General features: G+C 48.7%; 1 long non-coding RNA gene and 1 other non-coding gene across 2 annotated transcripts in view; one reads left to right on the forward strand and one right to left on the reverse strand.

Moving 5' to 3' along the window:
• LOC147729430 (uncharacterized) overlaps window positions 1-22,947 on the forward strand; it is a 209,229-nt gene that overhangs the window by 91,612 nt on the left and 94,670 nt on the right. The window lies entirely within an intron of this gene.
• Window positions 7,340-7,446, reverse strand: LOC147729431 (U6 spliceosomal RNA). The gene has a single exon (XR_015309250.1). It is a non-coding gene; the product is annotated as a U6 spliceosomal RNA (small nuclear RNA).

Raw genomic sequence — 22,947 nt, forward strand, 5'->3', positions numbered from 1 at the left:
CCCCACTGACGCCAGTTCGAGTTTAATTTGCTAATGAACTCGTATATGTACTCCGTGTTGACGGAACTCCCTGCACATGGACAAGATCAATTATATCTATCATTATCTCCTTGACTACTTATTAAGGTAAGGAGTTTTCGTATGGAACTGGAACTGATAGACGTCTTGAAGAAGACCAATGTGACCTACTGATTAGGGGCACGCTCAGGTCGAAACATGTTGACTCCAGCAGTTTAAGAGGGGTGTTATAGGTTCCTAAATTTCCTTCCTTAACACCACCATCCGTTATTTAATTTTAATTCTGACCTTGGAACCTACGAATAAAGGGATATCAGGTATCCATGAGCCAGTTTTAAACTTACCTTTTTTGACTGCATCTTTTGTCTTATCACTGTACCCAGTCTTAGACTAACACCTCTTGGTTTGTACACTGTTTGTCACGTTTATTCTTTGTTATGTTTTCATGTTATATGTTTCCCCTCCATATGCTCCGCTCTGTGCATGGCTACGCCAGGTCGTTGTAGCAGACCCGTTGATGAAGCATGTCACACACATTTGTGTGTGAGTGAGGGCAATGTTTTCAAACATATGAGTTTGTCACTGTTTGTAAATTCCATTATTTGTGGGTTTGTCCTCTCCACCAGATGTACTCACCTGTGTACCTACAGATATACTCACCAGTGTACCTACAGATGTACTCACCTGTGTACCTCCAGATGTACTCACCTGTGTACATACAGATGTACTCACCTGTGCACATACAGATTTACCTACACTCTAACCTACTGTTCTACTTCCTTGCTTGTCTTTTCTGGCCACAAGGCATTGACTCCTCCCCTTTGGTCCTTCCTGCATTGGACAGGGAGCCCTGACACTCATCCTTCCTGTAACAACAGCTGAACTCAGGACCCCACTCTACATTCAGACATGTGATATGTGTCATCCTGTAGGGAATACGCCTCCCATGGATCTGTTCAGTCTGCCCCTCACTTACTAAGGCATATCCTATGGCTTTCAGACACATCCCGCGCAGGTGGAGCATAAAGAGAGAAGCCTCCCAGGATTCCTGGTGAGTTGGTGATAAAGCAAAGAAAAAACTAGCTTTGTCAGAGCCAATAGGTTTCTCTTAAAAGAGTGATATAGTTATATATTTAGGTTAATTGTAAAGCACACAGTCTCCTGGCACTGACATGAGGACCCTACCTGCCCCCCTCCCCTTGGATTTTGGCCCCACAGGATGGTGTCCCTGGGACCCAGGAAGGCTTAGGAAGGGGGGCGCTGGCTTCTGTCCCATTTTCTATTGTATTTGGCCCTGGGAGTGGGATAACCAGGGCCGATTTATGGTCAGGGAAGGGGTGGCATGCCCCAACTCCCCTGAATATATTTATTTTGTGCTCAGGGTATGGGGTCCCCAGAGCTCGAAGGCCGAACCCACCCTGTGCAGAGCAAAGGTTCTCCATGGCGCGCCGGAGTCGTGCCTGAGTCCTGCCCGTCTGCGCCCGTCCGCGCTAGGGCAGCGCTCAGCGCCAGGCATGTTGCCACTCTGGTAGTGGTTGGTAGGAACTCTGGTAATGCTGCCTGTAGGTCTATCCAGTATTCTTTGGCGGAACTCCGACGCATTGAATTAGAGAGTCAGACCAAGGGTGGGAATTGTTTGGCGGACTCTGCTCGCCCCCAGTCCGAGTTTCTGAAACAGAGCACAATTCCGTGTGGCTTACTAAATGTAAGATCATTGGGGAAGCACAAGATAGAAATTCAATTGGTACTTGAGTCCCATGACCTGGATATTCTGTTTATGACAGAGACCTGGACTCTCCCTGAGTGTAAGTTCGACCTTGGCCTTGCATGCCCCCCAACTACAAAATTCTCCATAAACCTAGAACGAGTGGTAGGGGTAGTGGGGTGGGTCTAATTTATAAGGACTTGCTCAAGCTTGCCTATTTAGATATTGATGAAGTGCTGGGTTTTGAGTGCCTGGGTTTCTCGATTATTAACTTGCAGGGTAAGACCATAACAGGCATTATTTGCTATAGACCGCCGGGGGCACTCAACCAGCAACAACAGCAGGCGTTGCTGGAGATGTTGACGAACATGAGCACTACCCATCGGAGATTATTGGTCCTTGGTGACTTTAATCTGTGGTATAATGGTAAATTGGACTCCGCTTTTTTTAACATCATTAACTCCTGTGAGGATTTGGGCCTGGTTCAATGGGTATCGGAGGCTACTCACACGGGTGGCCACACACTTGATCTTATTCTGTCAAAGGTAGATCTTCTCTCTATGGGAGAGATTCTCCCTATGGACTGGACTGATCATTTTTTGATCAAATTTTATGTTAATGATGTCATTCAAGCTAATTGTAGTAGAAATCAGGTTGGTGGGTATGTTGGTAGAGATTGGAAAGCACTGCTGCGGAAGAAGGGCTCTAAGCAGTTGTTTCAGGGACGGAACTTCTCCCCGGAGGTGCATGTGGAGGACGTACCCACGGCCCTTTCGCCTGCCACTCCTGCAGGTTCGCCTGCATTAAGACCCCCACCAATTCCACTAACTTCAAACACAGCTCCGACCCTAACCACCTGAAGTGCATCCTGCTAAACACCCGCTCGATCAACAGACACGCCACAGAACTCTGGGACCTACTCGACTCTGCTTCACCGGACATCGCCTTCCTAACAGAAACCTGGAAGAACGCCTCTTCAGCGCCCGACATCGCCATAGCCATCCCGGACGCTTTCAAGATCATCCGAAAGGACTGCACCAACCAAACAGGAGGAGGCATCGCCATCGTCCATAAAAACACCATCAGAATCACAACCAGCTTCGACAATAACCTTACTACCGCCGAACACCTCCACTTTCAGATCCACACAGACCCCAGGACCACACTTAGAGGCACCCTCATCTACAGACCACCAGGAACCCGTAAACAATTCAGCGAAGACATCACTGACTTCATCAGCCCACATGCCCTCGCCTCCGAGAACTACATGCTACTGGGAGACCTCAACTTCCACCTGGAAAAGAAAAACGACAGCAACACCACCACCCTTCTGGAAAACCTGGCCAATCTGGGTCTCAAACAACTTGTTGACACCCCCACCCATATAGCCGGACATACGCTCGACCCAATCTTCACCTCCAGTAAGCACATCTCCTTCGATCACACCACAGCTCTCCACTGGACGGACTACAGCTGTGTTCACTTCAACTACAAAACCACCTCGACCCACAACCCCCCACAACCTATCCCACGAAGAAACTGGAACAAAATCACCACCGACCAACTCCTCACATCGCTAAATCAAAACCCTCCCGCCCTCTCATCGGACCCAAACCAAGCGGCCACCAAACTCAAACAATGGATCACTCACAGCGCTGACGAACTAGCACCCCTGAAAAACCACCAAACCAAACAGGGTAGCAAAAAATCCCCCTGGTTCAACGAGGACCTTAAGAAATCCAAGAAACTATGCCGTACTCTCGAGAAAACCTGGAGAAAAAACCCAACCACTGACAACCTGAGCACCTTCAAGACAGCCACCCGCAAACACCACCAACTGATCCGATCCACCAAGAAGCCAGCATTCAAGGATCGACTCGACAACAACGCCCAAAACAGCAAGGAACTATTCAACATCGTCAAAGAATTTACCAACCCCACCACAGCCTCAAACGACATTACTCCCTCCCAAGAACTCTGAGACTCCTTATCCTCTTTCTTCTATAACAAAATAGCCGTCATACATAACAGCTTTGAGAACATTTCCAAAGAACAGTCCACTCCACCCACCTCTGAACCTAAACCGCACTCTAACATCCTTAACGCCTGGAACCCAATCACCACTGAAGACACCATCCGCCTAATGAACTCCATCCATTCAGGCTCGCCAACAGACCCCTGTCCCCACCACATCTTCAACAAAGCAGATTCCATCATCGCACCCCATCTCCGTGATGTCATCAACTGCTCCTTCAACACCGCTACCTTCCCAGAAAGGTGGAAACACGCCAAACTCAACGCCCTCTTAAAGAAACCCACAGCGGACCACTCTGAACTCAAGAACTACCGCCCCATCTCCCTCCCTCCTCCCATTCCCTGCCAAAGTCACTGAGAAAGCCGTCAATAGACAGCTCGCCGCCTTCCTTGAATCCAACAACTCCCTCGACCCCTCACAGTCCGGCTTTCGAGCCAAACACAGCACCGAAAACTTATTGCAGCGACAGACGACATCCGAGCACTACTGGACAACAGAGAAACAGTTGCCCTCATCCTACTAGACCTCTCTGCCGCCTTCGACACGGTCTGTCATAGCACCCTCATACAACGCCTCAGCAACATCGGCATACAAGGAAAAGCCTTAGACTGGATCATCTCGTTCCTCGCCGGGAGAACCCAGAGGGTCCGACTCCCTCCATTCAAATCAGAGGCCACAGAAGTCATCTGCGGAGTACCACAAGGATCATCACTCAGTCCCACCCTCTTCAACGTTTACATGAGTCCCCTCGCATCCATCACACGACAACACAACCTCAACATCATCTCTTACGCTGACGACACCCAGCTGATCCTTTCCCTTACCAAAGACCCTAACACCGCCAAAACCAATCTTCACGAAGGCATGAAAGAAGTTGCCAAATGGATGAAAAACAGCCGCCTAAAACTTAACTCAGACAAAACGGAAGTCCTCATCCTAGGATCATCCCCCTCTGCCTGGGATGACTCATGGTGGCCATCGGCCCTGGGCACGGCACCCATACCCACAGACCACGCACGTAACCTAGGCTTCATCTTAGTCTCCTCCCTCTCGATGACTAGACAAGTCAACGCCGTCTCATCCTCTTGCTTTAACGTACTTCGTATGCTCAAAAAAATCTTTCGTTGGATCCCCACCGAAACAAGAAAAACTGTCACCCACGCTCTGGTCACTAGCCGACTGGACAATGGAAACACCCTCTACGCCGGAGCCACTTCCAAATTACAGAAAAAACTCCAACGCATCCAAAACGCATCAGCCAGACTCATATTGGACATCCCACGTCAAGCTCACATTACCGGTCACCTGAAAGACCTCCACTGGCTTCCTGTCAACAAGAGAATAACGTTCCGTCTCCTCACCCACGCACACAAGGCCCTCTACAAACTAGGACCTGAATGCCTCAACTCACGACTGTCCTTCTACACACCGACCCGACAACTAAGATCCTCCAATCAAGCCCTCGCTGCAGTTCCACGCACCCAAAGATCCACCATGGGAGGAAGATCCTTCTCCAACTTGGCTGCCAAAACATGGAGTTCTCTCCCCACTCACCTCCGCCTTACCCAGAACCACATTTCCTTCAGGAAGGAACTTAAAACCTGGCTATTCGATAAATAATGCACCCCCTTCCCCCAAGCGCCTTGAGACCCTCTGGGTGAGTAGTGCGCTATACAAATTCCTGAACTTGAACTTGAACTTGAGCTTGATAGTTTAGCCCCTCTGAAAAAGCACTATAACAGGGGTAGACCATCAGCCCCGTGGTTTAATGACAACCTTAAGCACATTAAGAGTGAGTGTAAGCATGCAGAGATGGTGTGGAGGCACCACTATGAGGCCGGAGATAGAGCTTCTTGGAGAACAAAGCTGTCTATTTATAGGAAAGCGATTAAATCTGCGAAGGCAGATTTTTATGCGAACCAGATACTGAATGCCCCTAATAGTACAAGGAGCATTTTCAATATCCTCAATAACCTGACTAACCCTGACTGTATTAAAAACATAATCCCTCCCACTCAGGCACTTTGTGATGATTTGGCGGGGTTTTTTCAGGAGAAAGTCAATAAAATTATTGCCCCGGTTACTTACCGGTAATCTTCATTACTCCGAGTATAGTCTTCCTCGCCACATGATTTACATAGTGAGCTTTAGCTCCACAACAGAACCCTCCAAAGCAAAAGAAAAACACCTCCCACCCCCTCCCAACATGGCCGACCAGTCCCACCTGACCTCTATAAGAGGCGGACCGGCCCAACCAACAGCCTGATCTACCAAGCAAACAATGAAGCCGATAGCCAGACAGGGAGGGGGGGAGGGAACTCATGTGGCGAGGAAGACTATACTCGGAGTAATGAAGATTACCGGTAAGTAACCGGGGCATTACCTCCTCGTTAGTCTTCCTCGCCACATGATTTACATAGTGAGCAAATACCCAAGCCAACAAGGCTTCATTGACCACCATAAAAACAACACCACACGGTGATGCAGAGAAACCAACCCAAGGTTGAAGTAGACTAGATGACAAGAAAACAGGGATCACAGGAAACCTGAAATCAAGACCTAAAGGAAAAGTAGGCCAGCCAGGAGCCGTAGCACCTGTACTCCGAACGGCCCCAGCTAAGTCCCCCGGGACCGAAAGAGACCCCTGAACAAGGAGGGGGACGACAACGTCGACGCCCGACAAATCTCCACAGAGGAGACACCCAGAAGGGGGCCCAGGACACCGAGCCACTCCCCGTGGACCGACCCTGGACCCCCGCCGGATCCACCGAACCCAGCGAAGCGTAGGAAAGGATGATAGCCAGCGAAAGCCAGCGAACCAAGGCGGAAAGAGGGCTAGTGGCCCGAACGAACCGGGCCAAAAGACACAAAAACAGGCCAGCCCACCGGGAAAGGAAAGACGTGCGGCCAAGAGAAGCCAAAACAGCACGCCGAACAACCAGCACGGACAAGAGAGGAACCTCGTCGGCAGGGAAAAGTGGTAAAGATACCACCCGAGTCCGGGGCCCCAGGGAAGGAACCCCGGGAAGGACCCGGGGGACATGCCGGAGGAACAACCACGTCCGGCGAAACCCGCAAGAAGGGAGGGGAGCGGAGGAACGACCCCCGCACGCCCCTCCGCCCAGCAGATACCACTGCCACCAGGGAAAAACCACCCAAAAGGTGAGGAACCGCAAAGCCACCGAGGGCCGGGGCCCAAAAGGGCGGACCCCGAAGAGCTCGTAGAACGAGAGAGGGATTATTGAAATGTATTGCGATTTATATAGCGCACGTATCACCCAAAGGCATCAAGGCGCTTGCCTTGGGAACCCGTCCTGGTATTCCCCTGTGAGATAACCCCAGCAGGATACAAGGTGAAAGTCAGGCATCCCGCCGCAAGGGGCCCTAGTGGAGATTAAGCAAGCTATTGCCCAGAGTCGCAGAGTGTGAACACGTGAGTCGAGTAGGCACCGGAATGAGAATTATCGAGTCCATGGAATTTTTTAAGCCCAAGACCCACCGAGGCGGGGAACTGAACCCTGGTCCAGGACCAATCTCAGCTACCGGGTCTGCCGCCTCTAACCCCTGAGCCACACATCTCCACTAATATGGAACGCTTCACGAATTTGCGTGTCATCCTTGCGCAGGAGCCGTGCCAATCTTCTCTGTATCGTTCCAAATTTTGTATATGTGCCGCCGAAGCGAGCACTGGAAGACCTGCGGGAACCCAGCAGCAAAGCCACAACCCCCGAGCAAGCAGCGTCATCCGCTCCAGAACTAGGCCTGCACAAGGAGGCAGGCCAGCCGACAAGAGCCGGCTCAACACCGACGCCGAGAGCGGGGGACCCAACCACGGTACGGGAAGATCCGGGATCGGCCAGGAGGCTCAAACCGCCAGCTCGCCAAAGGAGAGGGAACCCGGGGCGGTGGACCCCGCCGGGAACCAAAAACAGGAACGCACCATGACATGCGTGGCAACCACGCGCGGGTGCCAGGCACATCTCCTCCGCAACGTTCCAAAATAAGTCCATGCGCTGCCGAGTCGAGCACCCAGGAGCACCCCGGCCCTGCCCAAGCAAATCCAGCCGAGGACCCGCGAAATCAGAGGGCACGGGGGAAACGCGTACATCAGACCGAAAGGCCACGCGAAAGACAGGGCAATAAGGACCCGGAAGGAGGAGTAGAACCCGGGCAGGAGGGCCGAGTCCCCCTCCCAGAACCTATCCACCGGAGGCAGACCGAGCCGAGGCACCAGGCGCCGAAACACCACCGGGACAGGGCGAGACAAGGCAACGAAGGAAGATCCGACACAGTCGAGCCGCCGCCACAGAGCCGGATCCCGGGGGAAGGATGGCCCGAAGGGACAGGACCGGCGAAACCGACACTTCCAGGGCGAAAGCCAGGATCCAGGGGCGAAAAATGGAGCGGCAGTACCAGTACGAGACCGGAAAACCGAAACCCGGGCCCGGGAGCCAAAACCTGACCGCCCCGACCGACACCCTGAAATCCGGGTGGAATGGCCGAAGGACCCCACCCCTGCAAGGGCGGGTCAACGGACGCAGGTAGAGGAAGGGATCCAGGAGACTTGCGTAGAGAACGCACCCAGGGAAACCCCGGGAACAACCCCCGCCGCCGGAGGAGGTAAATGCAAGCTCCAAACAGGAACGAAACACTAAGTAAGCGTGCCATCCCAGCGTAGGGGCCCTGCCACACTTCACAGTAGCGCAACTTGAGACAAGACCAGCGTACTACACCCCCGCAAGGGCACAAGGCGCTTGTACAACAGCAGCTGTGGACCCCATCCCGTCTAACCCCCTGAGGCGAAAACTTTCACCTTGGGATACCTCTACAGCATCGGCAGGATTCGAACCGTGGTCTGTGAGGGCTGTCCGCACCAAAGGCACAAGACTAACCTATGAGCTATAGCTCCTTAGTCCCGGACACCCCCGAGGTGGAGGCCAGGCAGCCAAAGCATTGTGGGGGCCGAATGTGGAGAAAAAGCAAGCAATTGCCCAGAGAAGCAGAGCGGGACTCCATGAATGGAAAAGGCCCCGAGGCGCGACTAACCAGGACCCTGGACTAAATCGAACCCCAGATCCGCCGAGGAACCGAACCCAGGTCCCGGGCCAGACCACTGCCCCTGGGCCTGCCGTACCCACCAGTGGGCCATACTCCCCCACCGGGGCCACCGAGAGGGAAACGATGCCAGGAGGGGGCGGGGCACCCCGCCTCGCAAAGACCCCTAGAAGGGAAAGCGCAGGAAAACCGGGGGACCCCTCAGACGGCGACAGAAGGGGGGACACATCCGCCACCCCGAGGAGACCAGAAGGCACAGCAACCCAGCAGTGCCAACACACTTGAGCCCGGCGCATCCTGACGGCCCATGCACAGGAGGAAAACACGGGCTCCCAGGGTGCCAGAAGAAGGACTTCATAAATATCGAGCAGTCCCCACGCCGTTCTACGAAAAGAACGCGCCAAGCACTCCTGAGCCAAAACACAAAACAGAAGTGCACTGGCAAACAGAATCCATAGAGATGAAATGCACTCACCGAGGATCGTAGAGACAGACGCATTGGCAGGATTCGAACCCTGGCCTGTGAGGGCTGTCTGTTCAACATTGCGCCCTAGCTCCTTCCCACGCAAGCCGCGTCCAAAACGCAGCGCCAGCAGGAGAGGGCCGTGTCAATCAATGGCCGCACCTGGTGGCAATCAAACCCCGCCCCTGAGAGGCGGGAGGCGCCCGGACCAACACCAGCGCGGCAAACCGCCGCGGCCCGTAGGGGAGAACGAAATGAAATGCACGAAGGGAGGCGGCCGCGACCAGCGCCGCGCCACCGAGACCCAGGCTTGCCGGAAAGGAGAGCCAGTGCAGAAAACGAGGTAGGACCGACCGGTACGTGCTGCACGCCGAGGCTCCTACCCCGGCCAGGCCTCAGTGCAAGTACCGCCGGTAGGAGCGTCGCGCTAAAGACCAAAGGCCACACATAGACGTACGCAGCAATTTATGGCAGCCGGGAATAAGGCACACAACCCGGCCCGCCCGTATTCCTGCACGTAGTGCACCCAGACAAAATCCCCGTACTTAAACAGCACATTTCAGAGACTTCACTCAGAATTGAAGTCATTCATATCGTAGGCTCGGGTACGAACCCGGGGAAGTGCTGCTTGCATCTAGGCTGCCCGAACAGCGTGCGCCACTATGCATTGGGATATATCCATGGGCAAAGGCACGTGAATGAACCCCTGCCCGTCCACGGGTGAGGCACAACACACAGAATCTGCGTACAAAATGCACGGCAAACATTTTCATCCACACATGCGTCCAGCGCATTGAATGCCACCGGAGCCCCAGCACACACACAGGGGAACCAGCGCCGGACCCGAAGCCCACAAACGGGCAAGGACCCTTCAGTAACGACCGGGGGAGACACGGGCATGTACAAACACTCCACACCCCCGGCCGCCCCCCCCCCCCCCCCCTGTAGACCCTTGGCCCGCTAGAGCAGCACCTAACCGGCCCCACAGGACCGGGGGAAGGAAGAGGGGGGGGGGATTAGTAGGCCTAAGGCACCAGGGACCGCTAGAGCAGGTCCTCCACCCTAAACCCCAAGGGCCAGCTCACGCCGGCCCATCTTACCTGAACAGCGCCTCTGGAGAGTATCGCGCAGAACAAAAAAAACAGGCTGTTGGTTGGGCCGGTCCGCCTCTTATAGAGGTCAGGTGGGACTGGTCGGCCATGTTGGGAGGGGGTGGGAGGTGTTTTTCTTTTGCTTTGGAGGGTTCTGTTGTGGAGCTAAAGCTCACTATGTAAATCATGTGGCGAGGAAGACTAATGAGGAAGTAATGAAGAATTAGAGAGTACCATAGGGTGTAAGCAAGAAGGAAGGGTGCCTAATTTAGAAGTGGGTGACCAGGTAGCATTCAACCCAACGAACATTGTAACCAGTGCAGAGAGAGGCAAGGACTTTCAGTTAGATGTTTTTCCATCGCTCGATATGAAAGAGTTCTGTAGCCTTGCAATGGCTTTATCCTCGGGCTCCTTACTGGATCCATTACCTTGCAAAATATGTAAAGCATTCGAGGACAAGTTGTTCCCCTCTCTTCTTCGGATCTGTAACCAGTCCTTTAGTGAAGGACAGGTCCCTATACAATGGAAACAAGCTCTGGTAACGCCATTGCTGAAGAAGCCCTCCCTGGACCCTGAATGTGCCATGAACTATAGGCCTATCTCTCAGTTGCCCTTTCCCGCTAAAATTATGGAGCGAGCTTTGAGTCGTACCCTCTCCAACTACTTGGAACATCATAAGCTGTTGGAGGATGTCCAATTCGGCTTTCGGCCTGCTCATGGCACAGAAACGGCCCTGGTGACGGTAATGGATGATCTTCAGATGCGTGCAGACAAAGGGCAGGCAGCAGTACTTGTACTGGTTGACCTGGCTGCCGCATTCGATACGGTAAATCATCTCACCTTGCTAGATAGACTGCAGGAACTGGGAGTCACGGGTTGTGCTTTGAAATGGCTTGGGTCATTTTTGATGGGTAGACAGCAAACGGTATCTCTTCCTCCGTTTCAGTCGGCATTCTCCAATATCTCGCATGGAGTGCCTCAAGGCTCGGCTATCAGCCCTATTCTCTTTAACGCTTACATGAAACCCTTGATCGCGATACTTAAACAATATAACATCAACATTGTTAACTATGCTGATGATACTCAGCTGATTCTCTCCCTGGAAGGAGAGAATTCAACTTCGGTCGAGGAGTTTCATAGTTGCCTACGTGATACGGCTGTGTGGCTGAGGGAAAATTCTCTGCAATTTAACGCCTCGAAAACGGAGGAGTTGTACTGCTCGACGCAAAAGATCCCTCCGACGTTGCCCTCCAATTTCTGGCCATCGGAGACCCCCAATGCGGTCTGGCCTGAACAGACCGTGCGCAATATGGGGGTGATAGTTGATGACAACTTAACCATGGAGGTGCAAGTGAATAAAACCGTGGGTGGCTGTCTGTCCATCATCAGATCCTTGCGCAAGATTCTCCATCTGCTCCCCCTCGACGCACGTAAGCTAATTACTCAGAGCACGATCCTCAGTAGGCTCGATTATTGCAATGCCCTCCTGCTCGAGTCTCCTAGAACTCTTGTGGATAGGTTGCAAAGAGTCCAGTCTTCGGCGGCGAAACTTGCGCTTGGTTGGCCTAGGAGATCTTCATCTTCGCGGGCTCTTGCTGAGCTTCACCGGCTGCCAGTGAAGCAGCGTATTCAGTTTAAGTCACTCTGTATATTGTTTAAATCCTTGCATGGAGCTGGCCCGGTTCCCCTGCAGAACAAGTTTGACTGGTATGTTCCTGCCAGACTGTTGCGTTCGGCTGAAGCAAAGCTGGTGAGGGTACCAAGATTTAAGAAGGTCAGAGCTGGTGGTAGGTCCTTCAAAGTTGCAGCAGCAAAGTTGCGGAATACCCCGTCCGCTGGAACTCAGGCAAATCAGTGAACTCCTCCAGTTCAGGAGGAGGTTGAAAACATGGCTATTTCCCACACTATAGCCTAGTCTCAGCAGTTGTGTCCTGTGGTATTGTCATTTCTGATCCCTCGGTATCACCGTCCCACCCTTTCTCTAGCGCCAGGATGCCTATCAGGTGATTGCGCGCTCTATAAATTCAATAAATAAATAATAATAAATAAATAAATGGTGCCAGGTTGGCAGCCTGCGGGCGGTTGGCCACAGGGCCTGATGGCAGGCCAGGGTGGCAGCCTGCGGGCGGTTGGCTGCCTTCAAGGGGGCTGGCCACAGGGCCTGGTCGCAATCCCTGCTGCAGAATCCTGCTGTGCACGGTCTCGGCTCACGGTCAGCCATGTGGAGTTGGCGACCTGTGGGGGAGGGGGGGGGCTTACAAAATTGGCCAGGCCCTGTGGGCAACACCCCACCTCGCTTGGCCAACGGCCATACGCGGCGGGGGTTGTCTTTAAGTATGATAATAAATAATTACTTTATGTAAAAAAAAAAATAGAAATTCACTGAAAAAACTAAAGAATTAAGTAACATTATAGTCAGGTGTGAATATAGATCTGTTTCATTTTAAAAAATCTTAGAAATTCACTGAAAAATACAGAGGTTACAGTTACGTTATAGTTAGGTGAATGTCAGTGATAACATTAACATTCTGAGATAAAACAAAAATTAAAATTGACAAGTCATAGTTAACAGAGCTAAATATAACTTTCGCCCACGCCGTGCACTGCTTATGACCTAAGAGAAACATAACGTGTATTTATAAAGCACACTTTCACCCGTAGGCATCTTGGCACTGAATAACAGACTTTTATTATTAACCAAATCAATGGTACTCATTTTATTGACCTCAGAAAGATGAAAGGCTGAGGGGTCCCTCTGTGATTTGAACCTGAGGCCATGAGATCAAACACAGGCCTCTGCAGGTGACGTATTAATCTACTGAGCCACCAGACTAGACTCGTGGCATGTTCTATGACAAAATGTATGACATTACTGATGACATCCCAATTGTCATCATTGCTGACATCACAAACGTCATCATCCAAGCTTCTTTTGTACACATTACTCTATAAACTAGTATGGCATTTGAGGCCTGAACATAAGAGCAAAATTGTTTAGAATAATATGAAGCATCATCAATGCCCTCACAGATACCACTCCCTTAGGTGTAGAGTGAACGGGTTATGTACAACATGGACCCTGTACACTACACTTCACGGGTAGCGTAGTACCCATTAACAATCACCAGCAGATGTATGGGAAACCCTCATTGCACACAGTGTTTAATATGTGAACAACTGTCCAGAGACAGCCAAGTTCCTAAAGATACTCAATGTTTGTTCCAAGATCAATGCCCTGACAGCTTTTGTCTGCATCAAACCCCTCACAGTCAATCAAATAAACATTCATCGTGCCTTGTAGAGCACGGCTTATCACCTCGGGAGGTCTCGAGGTGCTGAAAGGTTGTCTGAGCCTCGGTCGGAGAGTGTTGGTGGCTGAAGAGCCAAGTCTTGAGCAGCTTCTTGAAGTCCTTCAGAGATGGGGAGGTGAGCAGGTGGCGGTGGAGGTCGTTCCAGGACTTGGAAGTGAGGTTGGAGAAGGAATGGCCTCCGCAGTGGCTCCAATGGAGGCGGGGTATATGGGCCAGGGCAATGGGGACGATTGGAGCTCTCTGGTCTGTTGGTGGAATGTCAGATGGTTGTTGATGTGGGCAGGTCCATATTTATAGAGGGCTTTGTAGGCATGGGTAAGGAGTTTGAAGAGGCATCTTTCCTGGACAGGTATTCAATGGAGAGCTCTGAGGTGAGGGGTGATGCTGGTTGTTCTGCGGCGGTCGAGGATGAATCTTGCAGCCAAGTTCTGGATGGTTTGCAGGCAATTCAGGAGCTGTTTGTTGTTTCAGTGTAGAGTATGTTGCCATAGTCGAGTCGGCTGGAGATGAGGGCTTGGGCGACTGGCTTCTTGGTAGAGACAGGGATCTATTGGAAGATCTTGTGGAGCATGCAGAAGGTTTGAAAGCAGGCAGAGGAAACAACGTTGCTTCAAGGTAAGATGGGTGTCCAGGATGATTCTGAGGTTGTGTGCATGATTGTGGGGGTGGGTGCGAGGCTCTGGGCTCGATTCACAGAACTAACTTAAGACAAAATCCTAAACTTACTACTTTTGGTACTTTTGGTATTCACAGAAGTTAGGATTTTGTCTTAAGTTTGTCTTAAGATAAACTTAAGACAGACTTAAGACAAACTTAAGACAGACTTAAGACAGACTTAAGACAGACTTAAGTTAGGATTTTGTCTTAAGTTTGTCTTAAGTCTGCCTTAAGTTTGTTTTATATTCTTAAATGATTTTAAGAATATACATTTATTAGATTAATGTAGAACCATTTGTATTTATGTTCTTCAACCGCATTTAATTATATATGTGACATATATGTGTATCCCTTTAAGTGAACTGCATCTTCTGATGTCTCCATGATGTTCCATAACAGTGATGTTCCATTCTGGAACTGTACTGACTTGGAGTTGGATCTAGCCTGCAGTGTGTACACTGTTTATCTCTGTACTCTTAATAAATACAACTCGTATATTCTACTTTGGATCTTCATTATATTGCGGATTACAACATTGGCGACGATGGAAACTGTCTTTTAAAGAAAAGAAGAGTACAGAGGGTTTGTGTAGAATTTTTTTTTTTATTTGAGAACTCACGTGGACAGGGAGAATATATGTGATAGTTCTTCTGTGGTATCTATCTATTGTATTTATTATTCGATCTACTATTAGTAGCATATTTAACTGTATACTGGAAATAAGCAAATTTACAGAGCTACATTCCTTCTGCATTGGTGGGATTACAGTCATAATAGTTTATAATTGAAGGTTTAATTCTTTTGAAATAAGTATGGAAAGCAATGTGGTTACACCTCCATTATTCCTACAACAGGCGGGTGAACCCCCCATTGAATGGGATGAATGGATAGAGATTTTCGAAAATTACATCATAGCCTTAGATGGGAAAGGCTATAGTGCTGAAAGAAAAAAAGCTCTACTATTAAGTACACTGGGTAAAGAAGGACAACATGCTTTCAGGTACTTACCGGTTAGTGTGAATGGTGAAGGGAGAGCAATTAGCAATGAATACAATGAGGCTAAGGCGAGACTCAAAAAACATTATTCAAAAGAAGTCAATATAGTAATGTGTAGGCACAAGTTCTACACTCAACCACAAAAATCTGATGAAATAATAGATCAGTTTGTTACAAGACTTAGGGAATTATCGTTGAATTTTCAGTTTGGAGCTATGAGGGACGAAATGATAAGGGATCAGCTGATAGTCCAATGTCGGAATAAGAAAATGCTAGAGATTATGGGCTGCTAGAAACCCTACACTGAGCAATGCCATTGATATTGCAAAAGTGGTAGAACAATCGGAGTGCTGTATGAAAGAGATGGAGAAGAAAACAAATTGTAATAGTGATACTGCAGTAGTACAAGAAGAAGTTGCTGCCGTGAGCCAAAGTAAGAATAGTGAAAATATAAATAAAAGAATATTTAATAGTGGAAAAAATAGTGGCACACCTTGGTCAAGTATGGAACAGAAGAAGGGTCAGGAGAAAATGTGCACCACATGTGGGAGTATGTACCATACGGCAGATTATAAAAAATGTTTTGCAATAGATACAAATTGTAAAAAATGTGGGAAAAAAGGACATTTTTACAAGCTGTGTAAATCAAACAACAGACAAAAAGTATCTGTGGTGAATAACCTATCTGTTAAAGAGTCTCAGATTAACACAGTAGAGGGAACAAACAAGATACTGTGTGTTGAGGATGATACACTGTGTGTAGATGAGAATGGTCAGGTGGCAGACCATAAAAGAAGGCAGAGACCTAAAGCATTGTTTAATATCAATGGTATGGATACAGAGTTGATAGTAGATTCAGGTTCATTTTGGACCATAATTCAACAATCAATATATATTAAGAATTGGCCAATGGAGAAACTTCTTCCCAAGGATATTACCCGGGGGGTTACCAAGGTGATAAGATTGATATCATAGGTTATATGTCAAGCAACATTAAATTTCAAAGCAGAGAGATAGAGGGTAAAGTGTATGTGGCTTGCAGTTGACCGCCAATACTAGATTGGGAGCACCAATACGATCTACACATCAGAATAAACCCGAGAGCTGAACAACAAGTGATGGTCGTAGATGAAATTAGTACAGAAACAATTGTTAACGATATGAACAACTTGTTTGCAGAAAAAATTGGTGAACTGAAGGATTACGTACACAAAATTGTTTTGAAACCTGACGCCGTACCTATGCAACACAAAGTAAGAAAGGTGCACATAATTGCCAGGGAGGAGGTGAAATGTATGTTGAAAGAGATGAAAGAACTTGGAATAATTGATGAGATAGAGACATCAAGCTGGATTTCCCCAGTGGTCATTACAAGCAAACCTGATAACAGCTTTAGGTTCTGTGTGGACTTAATCAAAACTTTGTGGTAGACAATTTCCCATTGTCCAACATAAATGAACTGGTTTTGTTGTTAAAGGGAGGGAAATATTTTTAAAAACTTGATTTACGCAGGGCGTATCATCAGGTGAGGCTCCATGAGGACTCAAAAGAATTAACTGCATTTATTACACCGGAAGGAATATTCCAGTTCACTAGAATGCCGTTTGGGCTGGCATCAGCTGCAGGGGTGTTTCAGAGGATGATGGGGTCAGTATTGCAAGGAATAGAAAATGTAGTATATTTTCAAGATGACGTGCTGGTCTTTGGGGGGACAAGAACACAACATGATAAGGTATTGAAAGAGGTGTTAAACAGAATGGAGGATGCAGGATTAACACAAAAAAAAGAAAAATGCAAATTTGCAGTGGAGGAGGTGGAGTATCTGGGCTATACTTTGTCTGCTCAGGGGGTTAAGCCCAAACATGATTTATTAGAGGCAATACAGAAGGCTCCAGCACCGGTTGACAAGGATCAACTTAGGTCATTTTTAGGCCTTATTGAGTTTTACGCAAAATTTGTACACAAGTTTGCGGAAAAAACAGAGTGTATCAAGTCACTATTGAGAAATGGAAATAAATTTGTCGGGGAAAAAGAACAACAGGATACTTTTGCACAAATTGAGATATGCTTGGCAGACATACTCACACCATTTGATACAAAGTTGAGATCAATTCTCACTGTGGATGCCAGTGCGGTGGGGATTGGAGCGGTGTTGGCACAGATGCATGGTCAGGGTGTAAAGACTGTAGCTTTCGCTTCAAGGTCTTTAACAGCATCGGAAAGGAATTACTCAGTGATCGAGAGGGAGGCGTTAGCTGCTGCACGGGGGACAGAATACTTTAGAACGTATCTGTGGGGTTTTGATTTTACGTTGCAAACGGATCATAAGCCCCTTATCAAGATATTGAGTCCGGGAGGTGCTCATAAAACTTATGCTCGTTTAGCGAGGCTGGCAGCAAGACTACAAGAATATAGGTATAGAGTGGAATATTTGGCTGGGTGGAGGAATAGTCAAGCAGATGATCTGTCAAGGTTGCCTCTTCCGTGGGAAGAAGTGGACAGGGTCAATGTAGAATCTTTCCAGGGTGAAGGTGCTGTAGCCACAATTGAGAATGTCATGGCTGCGTGTGGAGGAGCAGTGAGCAAAGAGAAGTGGAAGGTGTGTATGGATAAAGATGTAACAATGAAGTTAGTGAAGGAGGCGATAATAAAGGGTGGAAAAAGAGAGAGCTGTTTTCCAGTGGCAGTTAGACCTCTCATTAAAATTCTAGATGAGTTGTCTTTCATTGATGGAGAAGTTGGTATGTTGATGAAGGGTGACAAGATAGTACAAGATAGTACCACCGCTAGAAATTAGAATAGATATATTCAAATTGGCACATGAGGGACATTTAGGACAATCATTGACAAAGAAAAGGATAAGGGAACATTTCTGGTGGCCTATCATGGATCAACATGTTGAGTGTGAGAAAAGGTTGAAAGTGGGTAGTCAGGTGGAATTGGGAAAGATTGAGGATCCAGGGATACCATGTCACACAATATGTTTAGATTTTATAGTCCCTTTGGCAGGCATGAGCAGTGATTGTAAATTTGGTGTTGTGGTTGTTGATTTGATGTCTAAATGGTTGATTGTAAAGTTTGTAAATGAAATTACTACAAAAAACACGATAAAGGTACTGCATGAGATTTTTAGTGAAGAGGGATTCCCGGTTAAAATGATAACAGACAATGGTACGCAACTAATTTCACATGAAATGACTATGTCTTTGGAGTTATGTGGTATTGTGCATTCGAGAACATCACTGTACAACCCACAGGGGAACGGAATTGTGGAGAGGGCCAACCGCATGGTAAAGGGGGCCATCCAAATGGCAATGGTGAGCAGGGTTGATGTTCAGAAAATGGTAAATGATCTGGTGTGGGCTTACAGAACAACAGACAATATGGTAACAGGTAAAGTACCATTTGTGTGTATGAGAGGAGGCCCTAGTAGCACTAAATTGAATCCAGCTTGGTTGAAGAGTTATCTTGGGTTAGCCAATATTTCAGAAGACAAAGAAAAAGAAGGTACAGGACGATCTGATATTGCGCCAAATGATTGGGTTAAAGTAAAACCAGGGGGAGTTTGTGCTGGTTTTACGAAATTTCGTGGCCCTTTCAAAGTCAAAAACGTATACAGTAGACATGTCATTCTTTACAAGGGTGAAAATTGGAACAAGAGAAGAGTTGCATTATACAAGAAAGGTAATGCAAAAAACACCACGGTTAGAGGGTTTGATGTTGATGGTGATTTTAATCCACATATGTACAAGGAGGAGGTCATGAATGGTAATAATTGTGCAAATACACCGCAGGAAGATTCTAGTAAGAGGGGCACATCTAACGTAGATCAAGGGAGTTCCATTGTGGATCAATGGAGTTCTGGAGAGGGATCTGGGTGTGGTCACAGAACTCAAAGGTCTAGGGGACCGCCTAGGTATTTAGAAGATTACATATGTGGAGATTTTTAGTTAATGCTATTTTTTAATGCTCAATAGAATATGTAGTGTCTATCTTAAGGTATAAAAGAGGAAGATGTGTTATATTCTTAAATGATTTTAAGAATATACATTTATTAGATTAATGTAGAACCATTTGTATTTATGTTCTTCAACCCCATTTAATGATATATGTGACATATATGTGTATCCCTTTAAGTGAACTGCATCTTCTGATGTCTCCATGATGTTCCGTAACAGTGATGTTCCATTCTGTAACTGTACTGACTTGGAGTTGGATCTAGCCTGTGTACACTGTTTATCTCTGTACTCTTAATAAATACAACTCGTATATTCTACTTTGGATCTTCATTATATTGCGGCTTTCAACATTTGTCTTAAGTCTGTCTTAAATTTATCCTAAGACAAACTTAAGACAAAATCCTAACTTCTGTGAATACAAAAAGTAGTAAGTTCAGAATTTTGTCTTAAGTTAGTTCTGTAAATCGGGCCCTGAGTGTACGTGTGAGGGGCAGATGTACGTTGTTACAACGCATGCTTTTACCACCCATGCTGCTCCAACGCAAGCCATTACAACACATTGATTTGGGGGGTGCTGGATAGTGAATAGTGTAATTTACTATTCCAGGTCCAGTCCCCGTGGATAGTAGGGAAGGTGCTGGATAGTAAATTAAACTATTACTTATCCTAGAGCGCCCCCCAGTGCAATGCGTTGTAATGGTTTTCGTTGTAATACCTGTGTTGTAAAAGCACTGCGTGGTAAAGGTTGCGTGGTAAAGGATGTTTCCCGCGAGGGGCCACTAGATCTGGCTCTAGGGGATAAGGCTTGTTCCTGAAGATGAGTTTCTGGCAGTCGGTCTTTATCCATTTGGCGGCGTCTGAGGCAGTATGTATGTATTTATGTATATATGTAGTGTATTCGTAAAGCGCAGAAATCATCCCGGAAGGGGTATCTCCGCGTAGTCAAAGAGCAAGAGTCAGACAGGCACGAGCCACCACAACTTAGGCTTTAAACAATTCCGTCTTAAGGAGTTTCCTGAAGCGAGTGAGACTGGGGCATTTGTGCAAGATCTCTGGTAAGGTGTTCCAGTATTTCGGAGCCAGATAGGCAACCGTTTTGCCTCCTGATCGGATTTTCCTAAAAAGCAGGACCACTAGCAGCCCCATACCTTCCAATCTGAGTCGGCGGTTCGGACAGTACATTTTAACCTTGTCTGCCAGATAGCTTAGGCTAGCACCATAAGAGATTCATGTACAAGGCAGCAGAGCTTAAATGTTATTCTCTGGCGGATGGGGAGCCAGTGGAGAAATTTCAACAATGTCCCAGGGGAAGTGCGCAGGGCTTTCTTGAGGGCTCGGTGTGTAGCCACATTTTGGACAATCTGTAATCTGCTCAGCAGAGATTTGTTCGCGGCTGCCCATGGAGCATTGCAATAGTCCAAGCGACCAATAATCAGAGCCTGAATTAGAGTTATGCATACCGAAAGGGGCCGCCATGTGAACACTCTAAGCAGGAGACTCAGAGTATGGTAGCAGGTCCCTACAGTGGTTACGATTTGGTCTTTCATGGATAGTTGTGCATCCAGTTGGACCCCTAGATTTTTGGCCACAAAGGTGGGAGAGGGAGCAGGGCCCAGCACTGTCGCCACCACTCAGGGGACCAGTTGGTTTGTGCAGCGCCAAACAGCAAGATTTCTGTTTTTGTTGCTTTTAGCTGTAGGAAGTTATCAACTAGCTCAGTGTCTTTATCAAAAGACAGGAGTAGTTGCATGTCGTCCGCGTAAGAGAACGGCATAAAGCTGGACTCCAGGATGACATTTGCAAGGGGGCCACATAGATATTGAACAAAGTCAGGCTCACAAAGGAGCCCTGGGGCACCCCCTTGTTAAGCTTCAGGGTTTATGATCAAAAAGGGTCCAGGTTGATGGTCTGTAAGCGTTGGTCTAAGAAGTTTACCCGCCAGTCCAGAGCTTGTCCCTGCAGACCGGCCTCTCTCAGTCGCAGTCTCAGTTTCCGATGAGAGACCGTGTCAAAAGCTGCTGTCAGATCCAACAAGACCAACAGCACTGCTTTAATCATCATCCAAGGCTAGATTGATACAGTCAATGACCCCGATGAGAGTTGTCTCTGTGGAGTGATGGGATCTGAACCGACACTGCCAGGGATCAAGGATACCATTGCCCTCGAGGTGGTTAATTAATTGGGTATTAACATGACTCTCCGCCATTTCACTCAAAAGCGATAGGAGCAAGATGGGACGATAATTGGAAAGTACTTCGGCTGGCACCTGCTCTTTCTTCTTAATCAGAAGCTCTTGGCTGGTTCTCCAGTCAAGAGGCTGACTACCCTCACTGAAAAAGGTATTCACAATCTCAGCAATAGAGGCGGCTGGGAGAGGGGCGAGGAGAGCATGTTTTGTGGGCAGGTATAACATCCAGAGCGGATCCGGAGTTTGCCAACCTTAGCTTGGTGTAGTGTAGTTCCTATATTCCCAAAACGTCAGGGCAGGACTTACCTGGCCGCAGTTTCAGATGAGGGCAACGGCTTCTACACTCTTCGTGCTCCCCACCTTGCACCAGTACTAGCCGTGAGGGCACCAGCTCCTGCATTCTCTGTGCTCCCCACCCCGCACTACTACTCCCAGGTGCCCAGGGGGTCAGGGCGCACCTGTGACGACACCGCAGCGCGCGGAGGCGCTTGAAAAGATCGGAGCGCCGGGAGCTGCGGGGGGAAACGTCAGGGCAGGACTTACCTGGCTGCAGTTTCAGCCGTGAGGGAAACGGCTTCTACACTCTTCGTGCTCCCCACCTTGCACCAGTACTAGCCGTGAGGGCAACGGCTCCTGGATTCTCTGTGCTGCCCAACCCGCACTACTACTCCCAGGTGCCCAGGGGGTCAGGGCGCACCTGTGACGACACTGCAGCGCCCGGAGGCGCTTTAAAGGATGGGAGCGCCGGGAGCTGCGGGGGGGAACGTCAGGGCAGGACTTACCTGGCCGCAGTTTCAGCCGTGAGGGCAACTGCTTCTAAACTCTTCGTGCTCCCCACCTTGCACCAGTACTAGCCGTGAGGGCAACGGCTCCTGCATTCTCTGTGCTCCCCACCCCGCACTACTACTCCCAGGTGCCCAGGGGGTCAGGGCGCACCTGTGACGACACCGCAGCGCCCGGAGGCGCTTTAAAGGATTAGAACGCCTCCCGCATCGCGGGACTCGCGCGGGAGAAGCCCGGGACAAGGGCGGGACCATCTGTGGCCATCAGAGGCCTGAGGAGGACAGGACGGGCCACCCCTCTTGGCATCAGAACATGAGGAGGTAAAGACTCGGACTTTCTTATTTACAGCCTTTGCTAAACGGGTATTTTGACTTTGTGACTTCTGTTCTTACCAGATCCTGCTGCAGTTTTCGGTACTCACTGTTTTTCAATTGAGCTACATTATGACTCGCAAGGGGGCTACCAAAAATGCCACCCCCCAGAGGGATTCGGTGAATGGGACACTTGACCATTATCTAACCAGGACAATATTGCCCATATCCCATGAAATAGAGAGTTTGGGACTATCCCCGCTCATAGACAGCACACCCAACAAGCAATCTCCCTTACAGGTAGTAGACACAGCACAAAATCTATCTCTACTGGAGGAACTGAATAATATATGTAAAACAAACTATGCTTCGCTG

Source organism: Lissotriton vulgaris, chromosome 2_2, assembly GCF_964263255.1.
Source record: "Lissotriton vulgaris chromosome 2_2, aLisVul1.2, whole genome shotgun sequence".
In the NCBI taxonomy this organism is placed as follows: Eukaryota; Metazoa; Chordata; class Amphibia; order Caudata; family Salamandridae; genus Lissotriton; species Lissotriton vulgaris.